The sequence below is a fragment of the Camelus bactrianus genome, chromosome 3 (genome assembly GCF_048773025.1).
Source record: "Camelus bactrianus isolate YW-2024 breed Bactrian camel chromosome 3, ASM4877302v1, whole genome shotgun sequence".
NCBI lineage: Eukaryota > Metazoa > Chordata > Mammalia > Artiodactyla > Camelidae > Camelus > Camelus bactrianus.
The window spans coordinates 81052719-81075262 of NC_133541.1; the positions used below are offsets into that span (position 1 = coordinate 81052719).

A 22544-nucleotide genomic window follows, 5' to 3' on the forward strand; every position below is an offset into this window, starting at 1 on the left:
TGGAAGAGGATCCCCTCACAATTGCTGTGTGATCACTAGCTAGTTAATCTGAATCTATTTCCTTCTGTGAAAAGTGAAGGCTAAAAACACTTTGAAGTATCATTGTGCGGATTAAAGGAAATAACATAAAGAAAGTGCCTAGAATCAGGTCTAGCATCTAGGTAGGAGCCCAGCAAACATGAGGCTGAATCATAAGAATTTGCCATTTGCTTAGGTCAGAAATGGTCAAATGTTAACAATTTCATACGGTTCAGCCCGCTATGGGCTTGTTACTCAGGCATCAAGGGGACCTGTGTCCAGCTGGCTGGAGTACTGGATACCGAGGAGGTGGAACCTCAGTGCTGACTTTCATTTAAATCATCAAAGAATCCAGGGATGCCAGCACCTGGCTAGGTGCTTTTGACGTTGGGAGATTTTCTCGACTGAGCTAGTTAAGTAAAGCTAATTTAAGAGCTAGGATAACAACATGGCTAGGAACCTAGACTCAGAGAAGACCTTTCCTGGGATCAAACCCCAGCTCTGCCATTCACCAGTTTTTGATCTTAAGCAAGTTTATTAGATACTCTGAGTCTGTTTCCTCTTCTATGACTTGGGATAATATGGAGTTGTTGTGAGAACTCAATAAGTTAATATAAGGAAAATTCTTACAACACTGGAGAGCTGTCATTAATTTGATTTAAGATAGGTGGTGTGGCCTGACACGAGACCCAGGGACAGAAATCAGAAGCCCAGCAATGGAATGTCAGCCTCTCTTTCTAGAGCAGGACCAGGATCCCACCTGGGAAGCTCGAGGCTGGTGGATGTCACCACCTGGGACGGCTCAGGGAGCCAGTGGCTTGTGTTCTTCTTTCCAGAAGCTTCAGGGGAAAGGTACAGAATTTCACAGTCACCGAGAGCAGAAGTAACTCATGAACACCCTGAAGACCTTGACAGAAAGGAGGTGACAAGATGAAAAGGGTGGGGGTACAACCACCACACACCAAGAAGAAGATACTGCTGGTTCTGGTGGAAGATGAAAGCATCAGTTGAATTCAGTGTTTACTTAGAAACTCAGATTAATTAGGACAAAGGCAGCATAAGGACAATAACAATGCCCTACAGGCTCTCCCATAACCACTTTGATGCATATTATCATCCACACAAAAACTTGAGTCAGGTAAGCACAGTCAGCATTCTATTTAAAGAGGAGGAACTGAAGGATCAGGGAACTTAAATGTTTTACTTGAGCCTAACTAGCCAATAGGTGGTGGAGCTGGAATTTAAGCCCCTTAAAGACAGGGCCATGTTTATCTTTCTCTTCTGAAGGCACTAAGCTCATGTGTGTTGAGCAACTGAATGACAAAACGGACTTGAACGTACCTTGAATGTAGGCTCACGTCCCCAGGCTAGTCCAGGTTCTCAGGCTAATGAATGGCTGTGATGTTCATGCTTTGTGGAGCCCCAAACATGTAGCTGGGCAGTAACCAGGGGCATCTAAAGGAGGCAAAGGGAAAATGTTTCAAAAGTTTGGGCTAGCTGTTGGTGGGACTGTAGTTTGGTGCAGCCAGTATGGAGATTCCTTAAAAAAATGGAAAGCAGATTTACCTTATAATCCAGCAATCCCAATCCTGGCCATATATCCAGAGGGAACTCTAATTTAAAAAGATACATGCACCCCAATGTTCACAGCAGTGCTATTTACAATACCCAAGACATGGAAACAACCTAAATGTCCATTGACAGATGACTGGATAAAGAAGTTGTGGTGTATTTATACAATGGGATACTACTCAGCCATAAAGAAGAATAAAATAATGCTATTTGCAGCAACATGGATAGATCTGAAGATAATCAGTTTAAGAGAAGTAAGTTAAAGAGAAAAGATACTATATGATATCACATATATGTGGAATCTAAAAAAATGACACATATGAACTTATTTACAAAACAGAAACAGAGTCACAGACATAGAAAACAAACTTATGGTTACTGAGGGGTGGGGAGGGAGTGGAAAGGGATAAATTGGGAGTTAGAGATTTGCAGATACTAACTACTATATACAAAATAAACAACCAAGTTCTACTGTAGAGCACAGGGGACTATGTTTGATATCTTGTAATAGCCTATAATGAAGAAGAATATGAAAAGGGATATCTATATATGTGAATAACTGAATCACTATGCTGTACACCAGAAACCAACACAACACTGTAAACTGACTATACTTCAACAACAAAAACTTTGTGCTACAGTAGATCAGGTATCTTGTATCCATAATCAGCATAAAACTTTTCCTTTTTCATAACCCTAATGAAAAGTGAGACTGTCCACCCACACAGCTCAGGCTGCTATTTATAACCCATTTGCATGTATATATATATCCTACTTCTCATTAGTGACGTATCTAGAAGAATACTTAAACACCTCAAGAGGACCTTTGAACAAACATCTTTTCTTCTTGGACCTTTGAAGGAAAGGTAGGGAAATGTGACATTGGGAAATAAGCAGCCTCAGACCTTGCTCAGGGCTTGTAAAGAGTGTTCCTCCTCCATTCTGATGTGGTGCACATTTCAATTCTAAGTGCTCAAGCCCCACTCTGTTCCAAAGAGGTTTTTTTGAGTTCTGAGATTTTGGAAGGATGAGGAGAGAAGGTGGTTCTCCAAGTGGAGCATGTTTGATGAAGGACTGGGGGGTCTGGTGTCACCACAACTGCCTGGAAGGTAGATGAGCACTGTGCTATCTGCTGTTGACTGGTGGTCCCTCAATGGCTGGCAAGGATGGTGCCAAACATAGGAATGCAATGCTCACACAACTTCCGCAGGGCCTCCTGGTGCTGATGACAGATGATGCTTGCTCCCAAGAGACAAATATTTGCAGCTTTTATTTGCCAGCTCTATCGTTAGTGATTCTAATCTGTCTATGATCAGTAAAGGGAGTCCTCAGGGTATAAATTAATGAAACTTATCTTTGCTGTCTTGAATCCTTTAGAATGTCCTCATTATCTTCCTGAAAAGTTGCCCACAATGTGGAGTAGGGTGTTGTGTGTTTGTCTCATTCTGAAACTTCAGAAAATTTAATTATTTCATTTATTTGATGGCTGTTTTCCTCTATTCTCTCTGTTGTTTCCTTGTGAAACTCTTTTAGAAGGCAACGGGACTTGCTGAATCTGTTCTCCAAGCCTCTTAGCTCCTCCCTCATATTTTTTCTCTTTGTCCTGTTGCACTGTGCTCTGAGTCAATTTTTCAGGTCAATCTTCAAGCTCACAAATTTGCTTTTCATTTGTGTCACCTGTGCTCTTTCTCAGGAGTATTTTAATAATAAACATGCCCTGAAGACAACTGTGAAAACTTGCAGAAGGTCACAATGATCAAAATAAATGGAGAGATTTACCATGTTCTTGAACAGTAACATGGAATTGAGAATTCTCCAATTAACCTATAAATCCAAAGCAATTTTAGTAAAACCCCAGAAGAATTGTTTCTAGTAGACAAACCATCTAAAGTTAATTGGGGTATGTTTTAAGAATAAAGATTTTTATCTCCTTTTCTGCTTGGGACTCCACTAAATTGATAGTAAAGGAACTACAACAACAAAAAGGAAGTAGAACCCTATAAAAGACAAAGAGAATGGATAAGACGAAACAGACAGGAGAATTCAACACAATTTTGGAAGCCAGAACCAGATGGAGGAGAGGTGAATGATTTCTCATGGGAAGCAATGATCAGTCACCTGGAGGGGAATGGCTGCTAGTAAGTGAGCCAAGTCACCGCAGTGGAAAAGCTGAGTGGCTCAGCATTGCAGACAGCAGGCACCCTGAAGGGCTGGGTTGAGGTGAGGAGGTAAAAATAGCTGCTGTTGAAAGTTTGTTTATGGAATAATCATATCGTTCCCTCAGCTCACACAGTCAGGCTACTCATTTCCCAGACTGGTGATTAGAGAGTTATTTTCTGTATAATTTAATGGGAAAGGCTGAGACTCAGGGTTACCTGGATGGAAGCAGCAGAGGGGAGGCACATGGAATTTTGAAGGAAATGGTTGAACTACACAGTCACCTTTCCCCAAATTGCCCTCCATAAGCTGACAGGCACACAAAGAGTAGGAGAAGATTCTTTTTTGACAAGATAAATGGCCCTAAAGAAAAAGCTTCCAGTTTTCTGTTTTCTTCTTTCCTTTCTTCCTTTCTTTCTCTCTTTCCTTCCATCCTTCCTCCTTTCCTTCCTTCTTTCCTCTTTCTCTTTCTTTCTCTTTTAAACTCTCTGCTCAGTCACCCCTAAATGGGACCCACAGTTTCATAAGTCCTGTCCACTCACTCAGGACCTCCAAACATAGTGTTAGAGGCTCGTTCTTAAATATGAACAGAGTGCCAAGGCTCCCAGACAACTGAGGGAAACCTCTAGCAAGAAAGAGAAGGATCAACACAAGAATAAACGGAAAAAGTCTGGAGGAAACAAACAGAAGAGGATATAAGATTTAAAAATCTACAACCATAGGGAAATAAGTGAAGATACTGTATACTTATATCCAGAAATAGAGGTTATATAAAAGGATAAGTCAAACAATAAGAAATAAAAATTTCTTCTGGAAATAAAAATTTAATCAAAATAAAACATTCAGTAGAAAAGTTGGAGAATAAAGTCAAGGAACTCTTTTAAGAACTAGCACAAAAAGACCCAGTACTAAAAATTGGGAAAGAAAAGATAAATAATGTAGAGGATGGACGCAAGTGGCCCACCATCCCACCAAAATACTTTTTAAAATAGAGAAGAGAGAAAATCGAGAGACGGTAAATAGGAAAGTAATGTGGCAAAAACATTTCCTAGCAGTAAAAGCCAAAATCTCCAGGTTGAGCATGTCTCTTTCACGCCCAAGAAAATGAATAGAATGAGACCCATACCAAAAGTACATAAATTGTGAGATGTCAGAGTTCTAGGGGAAAAGAGAAGCTCCTAATGGTTCCCAAAGAGGAGGGAAAAGTCATTAACTAGGAAACAGGCATTAGGTAGAACCAGGATTATTCAACAGCTACTGTGAATGTTAGAGGTTAATGAATATTAGGCATCAATCAGACAGCACCTTCAAGTAAGTGAAGGAAAAATCAGTTTCAACCTAGACTTTAAATCCCAGCCAAGTCAAGACTGCAGGGACTGGATAAAATAAAGACATTTTCAGAAGGGCAAGAACTCTAAAATACCACCCCTGTTCTTTCTTTTAAAAAAGCAACTGGAGGACTTTCAGTTCTCTTAATGACAGGCTAGACCAACCCTCCCATTCAGGTCAACCAAAACAGTTGTGTGGGAAAAAATGTATAGAATATATATATTTATTTAATATTACACATTAAAATATATTTTATATATAAAATATATATATTTATATTTAAATCTTCTTAAAAGTATCAAAGAGCTTATAAGATATCAAAGGATTATTATGCCAAAATTTAGGAGACTCTGAGAAGCAAGCACTCAAACTTGTTTTGCCCTGATCAGAAAGAAACAGCTGTGATATGGAGCTGGGGTATTTGGCAGCCTCACTGGGCAAAACAGATAAAAGGGCCTGCCAAGTGGAGAGTCTGATAAATACCCACATGTTAAGTTGAGGTCCCAAAGGGCTTTACTTTTAGAGCAGAGCTTCCCAAACTTGTCTGCACATCAGACTCACTGGAGAGTTTTTAAACATTCCAAAGTGCAGGCCACAACCACAGTCCAATTAAATCATGGTCTCTGGGGGGTGGACATAGGCATCAGTGTATTTTGAAGCTTCCCAGGTGCTTCCAGTGTGCAGATGAGTTTGAGAACCACCATCATGGGAGAAAGAGTGAATTGGCAATAACACTGTCCCCACAGTGGGCGACTCAAGAGATCTCAAGTCTGGAACTTCAATCAGGTGGCCCCAGACTGTCCAGAGCAAATGAGAATTCTCTGTGGAGGTGTATGTTTTCATCTTGGGCCTCAAATTAGCTCTAAAAGTGAAATTTCAAATGCAGTGTTGAGCATAAAGTCTGTATGTGTGAGAACCAAGGGGGAAGAAAAGACAACAGACACAAACCCACAAAGATAAAAAGATCTCAGATAGTAAAAAGTATCGGGCACAGACTCCAAAATCATGTTCCCTGTCTCAAAAGATCAAAAGAAAAGTTTGAAAATTTCAGCTGGGCCGTGGAAACGAAGCAGTAACTTTGATTTGAAAAAGAACCAAGTAGAAAGACTAGAACTAAAAAATACAATAACCATAATTAAGAATTTAATGGACAGGTTTAACTATAGATCAGATAGAGCCAAAAATTAGACTAGGGGACTGGAACATAAATCAGAATAAAGTACTTGGAATGCATCACAGAAAGACCAGAAGGATGAGAGAGAAAGCAGAAGAGAGGACAAAAATCAACACGTAGGCACTGACAAACTTTTGCTTGAAATGTCAGATAGTAAATACTTCGAGCTATGCAAGTCTTACTCTCTCTGTTGCAACTATTCACATCTGCCACTGCAGATTTAAAAAGTAAATAAATAAGCACAGCTATCTTCAAAACTTTATTTACAAAAATAGGTGACTGACCCATAGGCCATAGTTTGTCAACACTTAACACAGAATTAAAAGATCTAACATATGTATGTTATCATATCATGGAGACATGTCTCCAATTAGACACCAGAAGAAAGTAAGAGGAACAGGGTAAAGGCAATAAATGAAGGGAAAAATTGCTTAGAATTGTCAAGAACTGATGAAAGACTGCCCTTCACAAATTTAAGAGTCCAATGAATCCCCAGGATAAATATAAAGAAGCCTGTGCTTTGGTTTTCAAGAAAAGCAAAAAGAAAGAAAATCTTAAAAGAAGCTTGAGAAAAAGATCACTTGCAAAGGAGTGACAGGGTGACAGCTGACTTCTCAATATCAAAAAATAAATTAAATAAAAAGCCAGAAGACAAGGGAATGTTATCTTCAATACAATGAAAGAGAAAAAAAAGTGCCTACAGAATTCTATACTCAGCTAAAATATACCTCGAAAATGAAGGCAACATAAAGCCATTACTGGACGGGTGAAAACACAGAGAGTTTGCCTCCTGTGGATCTGCACCTAAGGAATCCTAAGGGATGCACTTCAGACGTAAGGAAAATCAGCACAAGCAGAAGGTGATGTCAAGGGGGAGGAGAAGGAGGGCAAAGGAAATGATAAATATGTGAGTAAATCTAAGTGAATATTGACTGCACAGAACAATAACTATTATGCTTTATGGTATTTTACATATAGAAAGAATTGAAATAAATAGTAATAATAGCATGGAATTTGGGAAGTTGATAATTAATACTCAAGTGTTTATGTTGCCTAGGAGGAGAGTAAAGGTATTAATTAACCTTTAATAAGTTAAAGCTGTATATTGTAATTTCTAGGACAACCACCAAAAGAAAAGAAACAAACTGTGCAACTTCCAAACTAGAAGAAGGGGAAAACTTCAAACTAGCACAATCAATCAAGTCAAAAAGAAGGCAAAGACTGAGAGGGAGAAAACATTGAACAGCTAGCACCATAGAAAGCACAAAATAAAAAGATATATTTAAACACAAGTTACAGTAAATACATTAAATGTAGATAGACTAATCGCTCCAGTTAAAAAACTAAGATTGCCTAGCTAAATCAAAATTTAAACTAATAAACAAGTCCCAAATATATGTTATTTAAAAGTAACGTATCTGAAACAGAAGGATACAGAAATGTTGACAGCAATTGGAAAATATGCTCCAACAAAATGAGGAAATAAATTTTAAAAGAGAAAAACATAGGATTAAGGAAATATGGGATTGGAGTAGAAAGACAGGAGTTTCTGAGAAGAAAGCTTCCAGGTAAAAGGAAGGAATTAATAAACTAATGTTTCTGAGCATGGAGGAAATCTGCTAACAGGTATATGCCTCTGACTGAATATTTGGTGAAATTTAGATATAGGTTTATAAAAAATTATATAAGTAAAAACAAAAGCAATGAATAACTCCAAAAAAAAAAAAAAAAACCCAGGAAAGGATTTCATTTACATAAGAAGGAAATGCAATCATAATGTACTAGTTGATTCTGCAATTAAAAAGTTTTTGCCCATTCTTAATGTCAACCTAATTATTGATTTAACCAAAATTTCTGATATACTCTGTTGAGCAGAAGAGGGAATGGAGTGGGATGTAACAGAGAGGAATATTTATTAATAGAAGCCAATAAATTATGTCTAAAAGTGATAAGTCAAAAATTAGCAGTATAATCATATTACTTAGAAACACAAAGGTTAATCCTAGAAATATCAGCTAAAAGAAGTAAAAGGGATTCCCTCTGAGGACAAAGAATGAAAAGTCAAAGAGCAGGGGACAAATATTTGCACTTTTTCATCTTATTTAGCTTTTAAATTATTACATGTGCTATTTTGTTGAAATGTAAAATTAACATATGAAAAAAAAACTGAAACCGAAAATAGAAGCAATGAGGAGTACCTTTTCCTACCAGGTAAAAATTAAAATGAAAGTTAAAATTCATAATTACTTCATGCAGAAATAAACAAATAGGTATCAGAACACATCGTAAATTAGGTATGTTAAACAGTAATTGGCACAGAAACAAGACATAAAGATCAATGAAGCAGGACAAAGATCTAGAGATTCACGTTCATACGGAATTCAGTTTATGACAGAAGCAGCACTTCAGATCAGTAGGGAAAGAGAATTTATTTGATGACCAGTGAGACACCTGTCAATTCATATAGAAAAATTGTTGCTAGATCCCTGTCTTCACACCATACACAGACATCAATTTCAGACAGATAAAAAAGCTAAATTCAAAAAAAAAAAATTTTAAGAGAATAAGATGTTATCTATATGTAGGACTTTGAAATAGGTCTATAAAATATTTTTAGGTGAAAAAAGAAAATAGTAGTACAGTATAATTAGCAGGATTCCATTTTTTTTTAAGTAAAAATATATGTGAATGAGTTTGTGTGTGTGTGTGTGTTGTGTGCATAATGAAAAGAGTCTGGAATAGACACCAAACTGCTAATATCAGTGACTACATTTTCATGGTGGTGATAATGGGGGAGATGATATTTCTCAAAAATATGGAAAAATTATGGATGATTATTACTTTCATTTTCTCCTGTTTTCTTTTTTCAAATAAAAATATTAAAAGGAAAAGTTAAAATATTTTAAAGTTGTAATTTTAACGTTTAAATCTATCCATCTATTACCAGGAAATATTTTTTTTTCTCTCTCTCTATAGGGTAGAAAGCAGATGAATAATATCAAATTGAAAGCAATAGAGGGAAAACAATGAGAATAGAGTGTTTACATTATCTTGGAAAATCCACATGGATATCAGACCTAAAGGAGCATGAGGTCTGTATCTTGATCTCTACATCCCACCTCGGAGTCCTTTCCATCTCTTGCCATCATTTACTAAAAGACTTATTGGATGCTTCTTCTTTGCCAGGCACTGGACACTGGGGATGGGACCACCTCAAGTCGCTGTTAGCGGAGGGAGTGGGAGAGATGGAAAATCCAAGCCGACAGGCAATTATAATTCAGAACCCAAATTCCAGCCTGGAGGTGTGTGCAGAGAACTAGGAAGTCTGGAGCTGAGACTGCTTCCCAGAGACATCCATTGTCTCCCCAAAGGGAAGCCGCACAAAGGAACGGAATAGCAATGAAAAGCATTTTCACTTGTGACTGCAAAGTCAATGTCCGCTTAAGATCACTGAGACAGGAAAGAGTGAAGGTGGACATGAGGGCAGGTAAACAGCCGGAGCCAGGCTGTGATCACAGAGGGTAGAGGGTCCTTAGTGGGCCAGCTAGGACCGGCGTCCTCTCCTTTCCTCATCCCGCCCCTGGTCCCCGCCCCTTATCCTGCAGTTTCCGGGGAGGCTGAGGCAGACTGTGCACAGCTGTGCTCTGCTGGAGACACCCTGTCCTTATACCACACCCCCAACCCCCGCTGCTCCCTCCATTCAGCTCTCAAGGGAGGGGATACTTCTGTCCCCCCCGATGTTTTCTATGTCCAGCCCTTCGCTTCATTCTCCACACACGACAAATGCCCAGCAGTGACATGAAAGGAATCTGCACATGGCAATCAGATAACAATTCAGACGTGTACAGTTCAGGGAATAGCTTCCAATAAGTGCCAAGACTCAGATCCACCCGCAGGGTCCCTTACTTCCCCCTCTCTCCCTCAGAGCCTGCCTCTGCCACTGTGGCCAGAGCCCAGGGAGACCAGATCTTCTCTTATTTCACCATCAGTGCTTGTCCACACCTGATGTCCCAGTGTAATTATCAGTAGTTTCCCTCCACTCCCCAAACAACTCCAGTTTGAATGTTAAGTTCCAAGGTCACCTTTCCTGGGAATAACCTGCTTTAAGGCTGACAGTGAGAATAGCCATTCCTTTCTGGGAAATCCTATCCCCAACACCGAGGGAATGGTTAGGCCCCATGGGATCCAACAAGAGTCAGACTCCAATTGTCTGAAAGCAGTACATTTACCAAAATCTGGCTCACTCAGTCTTACATATCATGAACATCAGCGGTCCAACCCAGGTGGCATTATGATAAGGTCAATACTGTCCCTTTCCAAGTGACCCTTCCAGTGAGAGCTGAGTACTATACCAATCAGGAGTCCAAACGAAGTTTCAAGTCCAGTCTTGTTACGTGCCACTCAGACGTACAAGCCACCTGTCCACAGGACAGTTCACCCAGCACAGCTCACCTTCAATGGCAGGACTTCTGGGTGGCAGAGGGCTAAGAAATTTTAGTAGATATACAAGCAACTAAATATAAAAACAAACTTCGGACCTATCTACTAACTATCCTGGGAGATGGAGACAAGATATCAGCACAGAAGTAAGAACGTCAGTATTCAAAGGCTATCTATCCGATCAGCAAGCTTCTGTTGTTTTCCTGATAGTGATGCCAATCCGATCAGGGAGGAAATTGGGCCTTGGCAAGCCATTCACCCTCAGAACCAATCAAACGTAATCAGGATGTGACAGGAGGCAGCTGTAAAAGGGCAGCCCCAGGTACCCGGCTGGTCTGGGGTCTATTCACCATGCTTTTTCCATCCACTTCTCATTGAGATATTTCTGTTGAAAGCGATGGTTCTGCTCCTGCTTTCAAAGCCTCCTACCACCTGAAAGGACTGTCACACAAGGAACATTGATTACATCTGGGCTGCTGAAGTGTCTCACAGGCTGGGAGTAGCTAAGTTTTCCAGAGAAAGTGGCACTCAGCTTTCGCCAGATTTAAAAACTACAGCTCCAGCCTAGAGTGGCATACAGCTTCCCCATGGGCAGGGAACGCTCCAACTTTCCCCATATGTCTAAATCTACATGGAGTTTCTCCTTTTCTAAATTGAGTCAGGAAACTTAGACCTGAGTTCTAATTCCAGCTTCTCTTCTACATAGCTCATATCTACTCCCTAGGCTTCAGCATCCTTGACTGGGGAAACAGGGTGGTTGGCCGGGGAAGCCACTGATGTCCCTTCCTACTCTGTGTTTCTGTGGGACGGCACTGCTGGTGTCAGCTGCCCTCTGGTTGTTGGACCTCAAAAAAAATTCTCTGAGCCTCTCAGTTTCCTCCTTTGTAAAAGTGGCGCCAACGTGTTAAGTGCCTCGCGAGGAGGTTGTGGCTTTGAGTGGGACAGTGTACAGGGCGACGTGCAGCAAATGAGTGCATACAGTAGGAACTCAATAAATGTTAGTGGGCACTCTCTCAGATTTTCCATTTGTAAAAGTTGAATGATCCTTGCCAGTTCTGTGAAAATTTAAATGAGCTACAGGGAGAGATGGAAGCTGTTTGGAGTTAAGAAAAAGCATAGGCAAATGGCAGGAATTATTATTATGCAAAAATGGATGGAGACCAGCATTTCCAACAGAGGAGCAGCAGATTTGGTGAGCCTGATTAATTTATGAAACAAACAAAAATCATAAATACCTAAAAACTGCTTAAACCCCTGGGTTCGTCTCAGATGAGTCTGAAAGACAGAAGGCAAATGAAGAAGCTCGAAGGGCTCCAAAGCCAGGCCCCGCGAGGGGGCTGAGTTGGGGGTGATGGTGTCAGAGTGACTGTTGGGTGAGGGGAGCTGCCAAGGCCACAGGAGATGCTGGGATCAGAGGTGATAACGACTGAGGCAGAGGGGTGATGCAGAACCACTCACTGCGGCTTATGGAGCACTTTCGCTCTTATTACCATGCAGGGACTGAGACAGAGGGGATTTTGCTTCCCTTGTTATGAAGGAGGGAGATTTTTAACCCAGCAGTGGAATCATCACAAAGAATAGTGTGGCTGATTCAGCTTAGAGGTCTTACAGAGACGGAGCTCTCAGGCCTGTGGGCAGTGGGTCTTCTAGGGGCCCAGAGACAAGCAGGAGCCATGGGCAGGCACAGAGAGAAAGCTCTGGGCAGCAATCTGGGCTTGGCTCTTGGGTATTTTTTCCGACATTTTATTATGAAAAATTTCAAACGTACAGCACAGTTGAAAGCACTCACCAGGAACACTGGCATAACCCCACCTGGATTCTGTCATGATTGTTCTACTCTACCTTCTTGACCACATCTGTCCACCTGTCTACCCCTCTATCCAGGCATTCCTCCACGTTAATTTTGTTGCATTTCAAAGGGACTTATAGGCCTCAATACACTTTCCCCTAAATACTCCAGCATGCATATTAGTAACTAGAGCTTTTTTTTTAAAAGACCTTTCCTTTTGTTGTAAAATTTACATACTATGAAGTGCACAATTACTAAGATAATAGGTGCTCTGTTTTGACAAATGCATGCACCTAGGTGACCCAAACCCCTCCCTATCTAGATATAGAACAGCCAATCACCCCAAAGTTGGCTACAGATTTACTACATGACCTTGGACAAGACCCTGTTTACCTTTGATTCCAGTATGTCCCAAACTTTTCTGATTATAGACCCCCTTTTCCAAGTGCCAAGTTCCAAAATTCTGTCTTAAACAATTAAGCCTAGATGGAATGTTAAATATCACTTAGTTCAAGCCCCCATATTACAGTTGAAGAGATCTCAGAACTGGAGATGTTATTTACCCTAGATCCCTAAACTGGGGACACAGTTAGGACAGGAAGTTGATATTTATTGGGCAACCTCTCCAAACCAAGAAATATACGAGGCGCTGCATGTATGACCCTACACTACAGCCTGTCTCACAGTGTTGATGTAAAGATGAAATATGGTTATATATGTGGAGTGCCTGGCATTGTCCCTGGAACAAGCAGAAACCAAAAATCATTAGTGCTTTTCTCCTCTGTTCCACACTAATGTTTTAATATGTTCATGTGGCTAAGGTAACAAATGTGCATTCTGCATCTCATTCAATTATCGCAAAAACTCATGAGGTAGGCAGAAGAGGTATTTTTATCCACACTTTACAGGAGGTTACATGGCTAGTAAATCATGGTGGCACCAGGACTTAAACTGAGTCTCCTGACCCTAAATAATTGCAGAAGAGAGATTTAGGAGCTTTGTCCATGTTCCTCCCAGAGCACATGCTTAGCATGCACAAGGTCCTGGGTTCAATCCCCAGTACCTCCATTAAAAAAATGATAAATAAATAAACCTAATTACCTCCCGCCACCATCCAAAAAAAAAAAGTCCCCTGAGACAGGGATTAGAAATCTGGAGTCTATTCCCCTCTCTGCCGATAATTTGTGTGAAATGAAGTGGGGCAAGTCAAACCTGCTGCCTGGGCCTTAGTCTCCTAAACTGTGATAATAAGCTCTAAGATTCCTTCTAGCTTTTATTTTTCAAGATACTAAGCTATCTGGATTGAATCTCCCCTAAATTCAATAATTTCTCCTAAAGCACCCTAATGTAAACACTCTCCTCTTAGCTTAGACATGTGAGTGATGTCGAACTCTGCTTCCCAAGGCATTCACTCCTCCTTAGTCAGTCTTTGGTCTTAGGATCTGCCTCTCTGTAATTTCCTCTCATTAATCTTTGTCTGTGCACCAGAATAATCCAGAACAAGAGAATTTATCTGGCCACATGGCAGTATTTAAAATTTAAAGACATCATTCTGGCCTCCATTTTCCAAGTTAAAACTCTCTACTTCTTTTCAGTCTCTGTATAAATGCTTTCCAGACACCTCAACATCCTTCTAGCCTATACTGGTCCTCTCCAGTTTACCAATGTTCATCTTAACATTTAGTTCCTGAAATTAAGTTGTATATGTAGCTGTGATCTCAGCAGACATCTCAAAGAGCATCTTCAGTGATCTGGGAAGAATACTTCTCCAAGGATTTTGGTTTGATTAGCAACAAAACAAAAGCAAGAATTGGCTATTTTATGGTGGTTGTTTTTGCTGTTGTTTAAACCATCGACATCATACTATTGTTTTTCATAGCTGTGGTTCCAGCTGAGCCTGAGCTGGGATTCAGATTCGGAGGTTATCTGAACTGGTACTAATGGTGATCCACCAGCAATGATCATTCTGCACGAGGTGATTTTCACGGAGGAAATAGCTTGTGGGGAGGGTTTGGTGCCAGAGTGCCTGGATGGAAATGGGAAGTGAGGGCACAGGTGTCTATCAACATAGACATGTCTATCCTAGACATGTCTTTGAGATGTCTTAGATGGAGAGTGGGGCTGGCAATGATATTAGTGATACACAAGACAGTGTCAGAGCTTGGGAGAGGTGGCACTGCCCATTTCTGGTCAGGACCTAGAGGAATCCTGATGTGGTGAATAATGAAGGAAACATGGCCCTTGCATGTGTCTGTCCCTGGGAGGGGACCTGGGGTTCCCTCATAACACCCCAGCAGTCAGTAAGCAACAGGCATCAGTTGGGGAGGGGAATCTGTTTCTCAGATGGTGTGTAGTGACCTTCTGAGGTTTCCAAGAAAAGCTTAAGGGGACTTTGAAGATGAACTGAGACCTTGTCTTAGGCACCACCAGGGAAATATGAGCTAGTGAAGTTGAATTATTACTGGTAATGAGAGCTCACTGGGACCAACAAACTGATGAAGCAAAGGAAATTTGAGTTCTCTTAATATTAACAGTTGATGTAATCTCTTTCATATTAATGTAAACCTACAGCATCCAAGACTTTTCTGAAAAATTCCCAAGAGATTCCAAATCTGCTGGTTTACATATACACTTCGAGTAATAAGAAATTAAAATATGTGGCCATAGATACTCTTAAAAATAGTATTGAGCAAAGAAGTCTCTGCAGCATGTGGTATAATAGTTGGCTTCATTGTTCTCTGCTGACTTTCCATCTTTCTAAATTCTCTGAAACTTTTCCCAAGTTGCTAAAAAGGATTCTGAAAAATAGATAATTTGAACAGACCGATCACTAGAAGTGAAACAGAATCAACAATAAAAAACCTCCCTGAAAACAAAAGTACAGGATCAGATAGCTTCACAAGGGAATTCTACTAAACATACAAAGAAGAACCCATACTGATCCTTCTCAAACTCTTACAAAGATTGAAGAGGAGGAAACACTCCCAAATGCTATGAAGCCATCATCATCTGATACCAAAACCAGACAAAGACACTACGAAAAAAGAAAATTAGAAACAAATATCATTGATGAACATAGATGCAAAAATTCTCAACAAAATATTAGCAAACGGAATCCAACACATTACTTTTACCAAAGTGGGTAGAGAGGGAACATACCTTAACATAGTAAAAGCTATCTATGACAAATCCACAGCCAACATAATACTCCATGGTGAAAAGTTGAAAGCCTTCCTGCTAAAATCTGGAACAAGACAAGGATGCCCACTCTTACCACTTCTATTCAACATAGTCTTGGAAGTCCTAGCCATAATGATCAGACAAGAAAAAGAAATAAAAAGGATCCAAGTTGGAAGAGAAGAATTAAAATTGTTGCTATGTGTGGATGACATGATACTATACATAGAAAACCGTAAAGGCTCCACACAAAAACTGCTAGAGCTGATAAAAGAATTTGGCAAGGTAGCAGGATACAAGATTAACATACAGAAATTAGTTGCATCTCTTTACACTAACAATGAAGATATCAGAAAAGAAACAATCCCTTTTAAAATCACATCCAAAACAACAAAATACTTAGGAATAAATCTGAACAAGAAGGTGAAAACCTTATATGCAGAGAACTACAAAACATTGATTAAGGAAATTAAAGATGACTTAAAGAAATGGAAAAATATCCCATACTCTTGGACTGGAAAAATCAATGTTGTTAAAATGGCCATACTGCCCGAAGCAATCTACAGATTTAATGTGATCCCTATCGAATTACCCATGACATTTTTCACAGAACTAGAACATATAATCCTAAAATGTATATGGAATCACAGAAGACTCAGAATTGCCGAAGTAATACTGAAGAAAAAGAATGAAGCTGGAGGAATAACCTCCCAGACTTCAGAAAATACAACAGAGCTGCAGTAATCAAAACAGCATTGTACTGGCACAAAAACAGACATATGAATCAATGGAACAGAATAGAGAGCCCAGAAATAAGCCCACAGACTTATGGCCAATTAATCTTTGACAAAAAAGGCAAGGATATAAAATGGAGGAAAAAACAGTCTTTCAGCAAGTGGTGTGGGGAAAGTTGGACAGCCGCAAGTAAATCAAAGAAGTTAGAACATTCCCTCACACCGTACACAAAAGTAAGCTCAAAATGTCCTAAAGACTTAAACATAAGATAAGATACTGTAAACCTCCTAGAAGAAAACCTAGGCAAAACATTCTCTGACAGAAATTTTAGCAATGTTCTCCTACAGCAGTTTACCCGGGCAATAGAAATAAAAGCAAAAATAAACAAATGGGACCTAATTAAACTTATATGCTTTTACACAGCAAAGGAAACCACAAACAAGACAAAAAGATAATTTACGGAATGGGAGAAATGTTTGCAAATGATGAGACTGACAAGGGATTAATTTCCAGAATATATAAACAGCTCATATAACTTAATAAGAAAAAAACAAACAACCCCATCCAAAAATGGGCAGAAGATCTAAACAAGCAATTCTCCAGTGAAGACATCAAATGGCCAATAGACACATAAAAAAATGCTGAATATCACTAATTATCAGAGAAATGCAAATCAAAACTACAATGAGGTATCACTTCACACCAGTCAGAATGGCCATCATCCAAAAGTCCACAAACAATAAATGCTGGAGAGGGTGTGGAGAAAAGGGAACCCTCCTACACTGTTGGTGGGAATGTAGTTTGGTGCAGCTATTATGGAAAACAGTATGGAGAATCCTTAAAAAACTAAAAGTAGACTTACCCTATGACCCAGCAATTCCACTCCTGGGCATATGTCCAGAAGGAACTCTAATTTGAAACAATACATGCACCCAAATGTTTATAGCAGCACTATATGCAATAGCCAAGACATGGAAACAACCTTAATGTCCAAAGACGGATGACTGGATAAAGAAGATGTGGTATATTTATACAATGGAATACTACTCAGCCATAAAAAATGCCATTTGTGGCAATATGGAGGGACCTGGAGATAAGTGAAGTAAGCTAGAAAGAGAAAGAAAAATACCGTATGATATTACTCATAAGTGGAATCTAAAATAAAAAAAGACACAAATGAACTTATTTATAAAACAGAAACAGACTCACAGACATAGAAAGTAAACTTATGGTTATTGGAGGGGAAGGGTTTGGAAGGGATAAATTTGTTGTCCAAGATTTGTAGATACAAACTACTACATATAAAATTGATAAACAAGTTTACATTGTATAGCACAGGGAACTATATTCAATATCTTGCAGTGACCTATAATGAAAATGAATATATGTATGTATATCTATGTCTGAAACATTATGCTGTACACCAGAGATTGTAAACTGACTATACTTCAGTTTAAAAAAAAGAATCTCTGCTCCTAGCATTTTTGCCATCTTTGTGTGGTCCCTAAAAATAAAGAGAGAAACCCATTTGCAAAGGAAATGCCTGGGGAGCAAAGCTGTCTATTTTGGGGAGGGAAAAAATAATCAGCTTTTCTTAAGGATATATTAACATTAATCATAGAAACATTGGTCAACTAATCTTTGACAAAGGAGGCAAGAATATACAATGGAATAAAGACAGTCTCTTCAGCAAATGGTGTTGGGAAAACTGGACAGCAGCATGTAAAACAATGAAGCTAGAACACTCCCTTACACCATATACAAAAATCAACTCAAAATGGATCAAAGACTTAAACATAAGACAATATACAATAAACCTCCTAGAGGAAAAACATAGGCAAAACATTATCTGACATACATTTCAAAAATTTTCTCCTAGAAGAAATAAAAGCAAGAATAAACAAATGGGACCTAATGAAACTTACAAGCTTCTGCACAGCAAAGGAAACCATAAGTAAAACAAGAAGACAACCTACGGAATGGGAGAAAATTTTTGCAAATGAAACCGACAAAGGCTTGATCTCCAGAATATATAAGCAGCTCATACAACTCAATAAGAAAAAATAAACAATTCAATCCAAAAATAGGCAGAAGACCTAAACCAGCAATTCTCCAAGGAAGACATACAAATGATCAAAAGGCACTTGAAAAAAATGCTCAATATCACTAACTATCAGAGAAATGCAAATCAAAACTACAATGAGGTATCACCTCACACCAGTCAGAATGGCCATCATTCGCTGGAGAGGCTGTGGAGAAAGGGGAACCCTCCTGCACTGCTGGTGGGAATGCAGTTTGGTGCAGCCACTATGGAAAACAGTGTGGAGATTCCTCAAAAGACTAGGAATAGACTTACCGTATGACCCAGGAATCCCACTCCTGGGCTTGTATCCAGAAGGAACCCTACTTCAGGATGACACCTGCACCCCAGTGTTCATAGCAGCACTATTTACAATAGCCAAAACATGTAAACAGCCTAAATGTCCATCAACAGGTGACTGGATAAAGAAGAGGTGGTATATTTATACAATGGAATACTACTCAGCCATAAAAACCGACAACATAATGCCATTTGCAGCAACATGGATGCTCCTGGAGAATGTCATTCTAAGTGAAGTAAGCCAGAAAGAGAAAGAAAAATACCATGAGATCGCTCATATGTGGAATCTAAAAAACAAAAACAAAAAATGAACACTGGAATTTGACACAACATTGTAAAATGATTATAAATCAATAAAAAATGTTAAAAAATCATAGAAACAGATTTTGAACTTTCATTACATTTGAACTGACATGTGATGTTACAGAATGACTAGTAAACGAGAGAATGGAAGGAAAAAAGTCAATACGTCATTTCAATATGATTTTCTCACTTCTCTAATCCCAGTGTAAACTGTTTAGAGTTCTGTAGGGACTTTACTTCCATAAAATCAAAACATGTGCTTGCATGAGAGTCCCCCGTGAACTTCTAGATCTTGTTGAGATCATTTTGACCCGAGGAAGGGGGGAAGCTACAGGGGGAGGTGAGGGGCAGAGAGAGCATGCAGTGAACTCACGTTGAAGGACAGGCCCGGCTCTCACTCAGCCCCCAACCCAAGGTGCTCATTTGTCTTCCTTTAGAAGACAGAGGATCTTCACTATTGCCCTCAAGCATCACATTCCAAAGTCTCACACAGAACACCCTTCTTAACAACCGACCTAAAACAAGGCAGCCCCTCAGGGACAAGGACACCAGCAGAAGCTTCACTTTGCACTTGGGTCCAGAAGGGTCTGCAGACACACCCATCTGTTCAGACACACCTATTATTGGATACCATTAGAAGATGGCATCTCAGAGGAAGACCACCCCAACTCAGGCTGGACCTCCAAAGCCAGCTCTGTGGGCACCCAATCACTGGTCCCCCCCACCATCTTGAAGTCCTGGGGCCTCAGCTCTCCAATAGTGGTACTTTGGGGACCTGCCCACTCAGGCTCGAGTCACATTTCTCCTGACAGCTAGTGAGGAACGGGTGTGTTAACAACACTTCTCCAACAGAAGCTCTTTGAGCATGGATTATTAACTTCAGAAGCCAAAGTGATGACCAGCTGGCTTCTTTCAGCGAGTCAGGCCCAAGAGAGTCATAGATGAGGGAACACACACCTTGCAAATGGCTGGCAGGAGAGCCGCTGCCTCAGGTAAAGTGTAGCCAGGCAGGTGTCTAAACATGGATGACTGACTGATAAAGAGATTTACTCTGTCCTTCGATTTCAGCCTGCCAGCCAAGTGGTTGTTCTTCATATTTCCTTCCATTTATCGATCTTTTATTCCTTACCTAATTTTTTAAATAAGAAAGCTTACGACAAGAGCCAAAAATCCAACAGACCTCTTACAACAAAAATAAAACAACTAGGATCTGGATAGGAAAACCAGGAAAGCACTGGATTATAAAGTCTAAGCCACAGACAATCATTGCAATCACCCATCAAATCAGCTCCGTGCTCCTGGTAGCCAAGGCAAAAAAGGAGAAATATTAATTTTTTAATTCTAATAAAAGGAAATAAATTTGTTTATGAACAGAAATAAAATTTCCTCTGTCTCTAAACTCTAAGATGACTCCCTCCACATCTTGAGTTTTCCCAATTTGATTAAATCACAATCAGGACTGTCCTCTTATTCCTGGGAACTGATTCTGCCAACTTTGGAGAGTCAGGCCACTGTCTTGTTTCTGGACTTTACATACACCTCTGTGCAGGGAATATGTGATGACATTATCATTTATAAAATTATACTTCTAAGATAAAAATGAATTAATGGCCTTGAACTGTCAAACAACTCTAAAAATTGTCATCTTGTAAAATAGCCATTATTTCAATATTAGAGTCACAGCATCTTATGGCTGAAGAATCCATGTATGTTAAACACGGCGTAGGTGAAACTCACCTCCTGGAATCCCACCCTCCTGTTACTGACTTTTTTACCTGACAGATGACAAGGTTTGCTTGCTTATTTATGGTAATTTTTAAAACTTGGGGTTTATTAATATACACATGTAACATAAAAATTTCCACTTTAACCATTTAAAAAATTTTTAACCATTAAAACAATTGAAGTACAGTTAATTTACAATGTTGTGTTAGTTTCAGGTGTACAGCAAAGTGATTCAGCTATACATATATATGTATATAAATACATCCTTTTTCAGATTCTTTTCCATATAGTAGTGTGTATCTGTTAATCCTAAACTCCCAATGCACCCCTTCCTACCACCTCCATTCTTGTTTTCCCCTTTGGTGACCATAGTTTGTTTTCTATCTCTGTGAGCCTATTTCTGGTTTGTAAATAAGTTCATTTGTATCATTTTTTTCTAGATTCCACATATATAAGTGATGTCATATATTTGTCTTTCTCTGACTTACTTCACTTAATATAGTAATCTCAATATTCTTACTTCTTCATTTTGTTTTACTGAATTTTCTTGTTTCTATAATAAGCATGAAATCTTTGTGCAATTTTAAGAAAACAGTTAACAACAACAGAAAAAAGAAAGAAAATAGTCTCAAACATGCATTAAGGAAATTGGGAGGCTTGGGAAGCACGTTAAAAAGTCCCAGGGAACAAAGCTCTGTATTTAAATACCAGTGAGCTGACTCGCAGGGGGAGTTGGGGTCCACAGAATGCCAAACCAACTGGTCAGTGGATGAGTTTTTGTCCATGAGTCATTCGGTTGAGGAAAATGCCAGCGATCTGCACCTCCACCCCCCAGCCTAGCCACAGCGGCCACAGCCAGCCTCACTTACAACCCACTGTCAGCGTCACTTCTTTCCTCCCCCACCTGAAGTCCGGGCATCTGCACAGAGCAAAGTGAGGAGCTGTCCGTGCTCCAAGTCACACACCCAAGCCGTGAGCAGGAAGCCATGGCCCCTTCTCCCAGAGGAGAAGGTGAGCCCAGAGACTGGGGCAACCAATCACAGACAGTCCTCCCCACGCTGGGAGTGAGGCCCGGGGCCCAGCGCAGAGGGGCTGCTGGGAATCACCGCACAGACACGTCATTTCCTCCTGCGGGGTAAACCCTGAGAAAAAAATCTGATGACTCAATTTTTTTTTAATTGAAGTATAGTCAGTTTACAATGTGCCAATTTTGGGTATACAGCATAGTGTTTCAGTCATACTTGAACATACATGTATTCATTTTCATATTCTTTTTCACTGTAGGTTACTACAAGATATTGAATATAGTTCCCTGTGCTGTACAGAAGAAACTTGTTGATCTATTTTATATATGGTAGTTTGATGACTTGATTGTTTAACCTTGTTCCACACACAGAAGTGCTCACACAGTAAGAACAGCCAATGAAGTATCAGTTCCGTTTTTTTTTTGTTGTTGTTGTATTTTGCAACTGCTACATTTTCCGGTTGAAAATTGCTTCATTATCCACAATGTAGAGCCTGAAACCCGCCATGCCTCTAGAATATATAAAGTGTTCAAAAAATATTCAAAAATCCCTCCCACTAGTGAAATTACTGAAAATTCTCTGTCCTTTCTCTGAAAATGCCTCCTAGCTGCATCTCTACTAACCTCCAAGCTCGGAACATGCCCGACCCCCTCCATCTGTCCAGAGGGTCTGGAAGGCTGGGCAATTCCAGGAAAGACCTAGGGCCTGGTTTCTGCAAGA

The 22544-nt window shown here is 39.8% G+C and overlaps 1 protein-coding gene across 3 annotated transcripts in view; it reads right to left on the reverse strand.

The window, feature by feature from the left end:
• Positions 1-22544, reverse strand: part of CCDC112 (coiled-coil domain containing 112) — a 231899-nt gene that overhangs the window by 153977 nt on the left and 55378 nt on the right. For all 3 annotated transcript variants that reach the window (XM_074360489.1, XM_074360490.1, XM_074360492.1), the window contains exon 2: positions 1360-1473. The gene's annotated coding sequence lies outside the window, so the exon portion shown is untranslated. The remainder of the gene's footprint in view (positions 1-1359; positions 1474-22544) is intronic.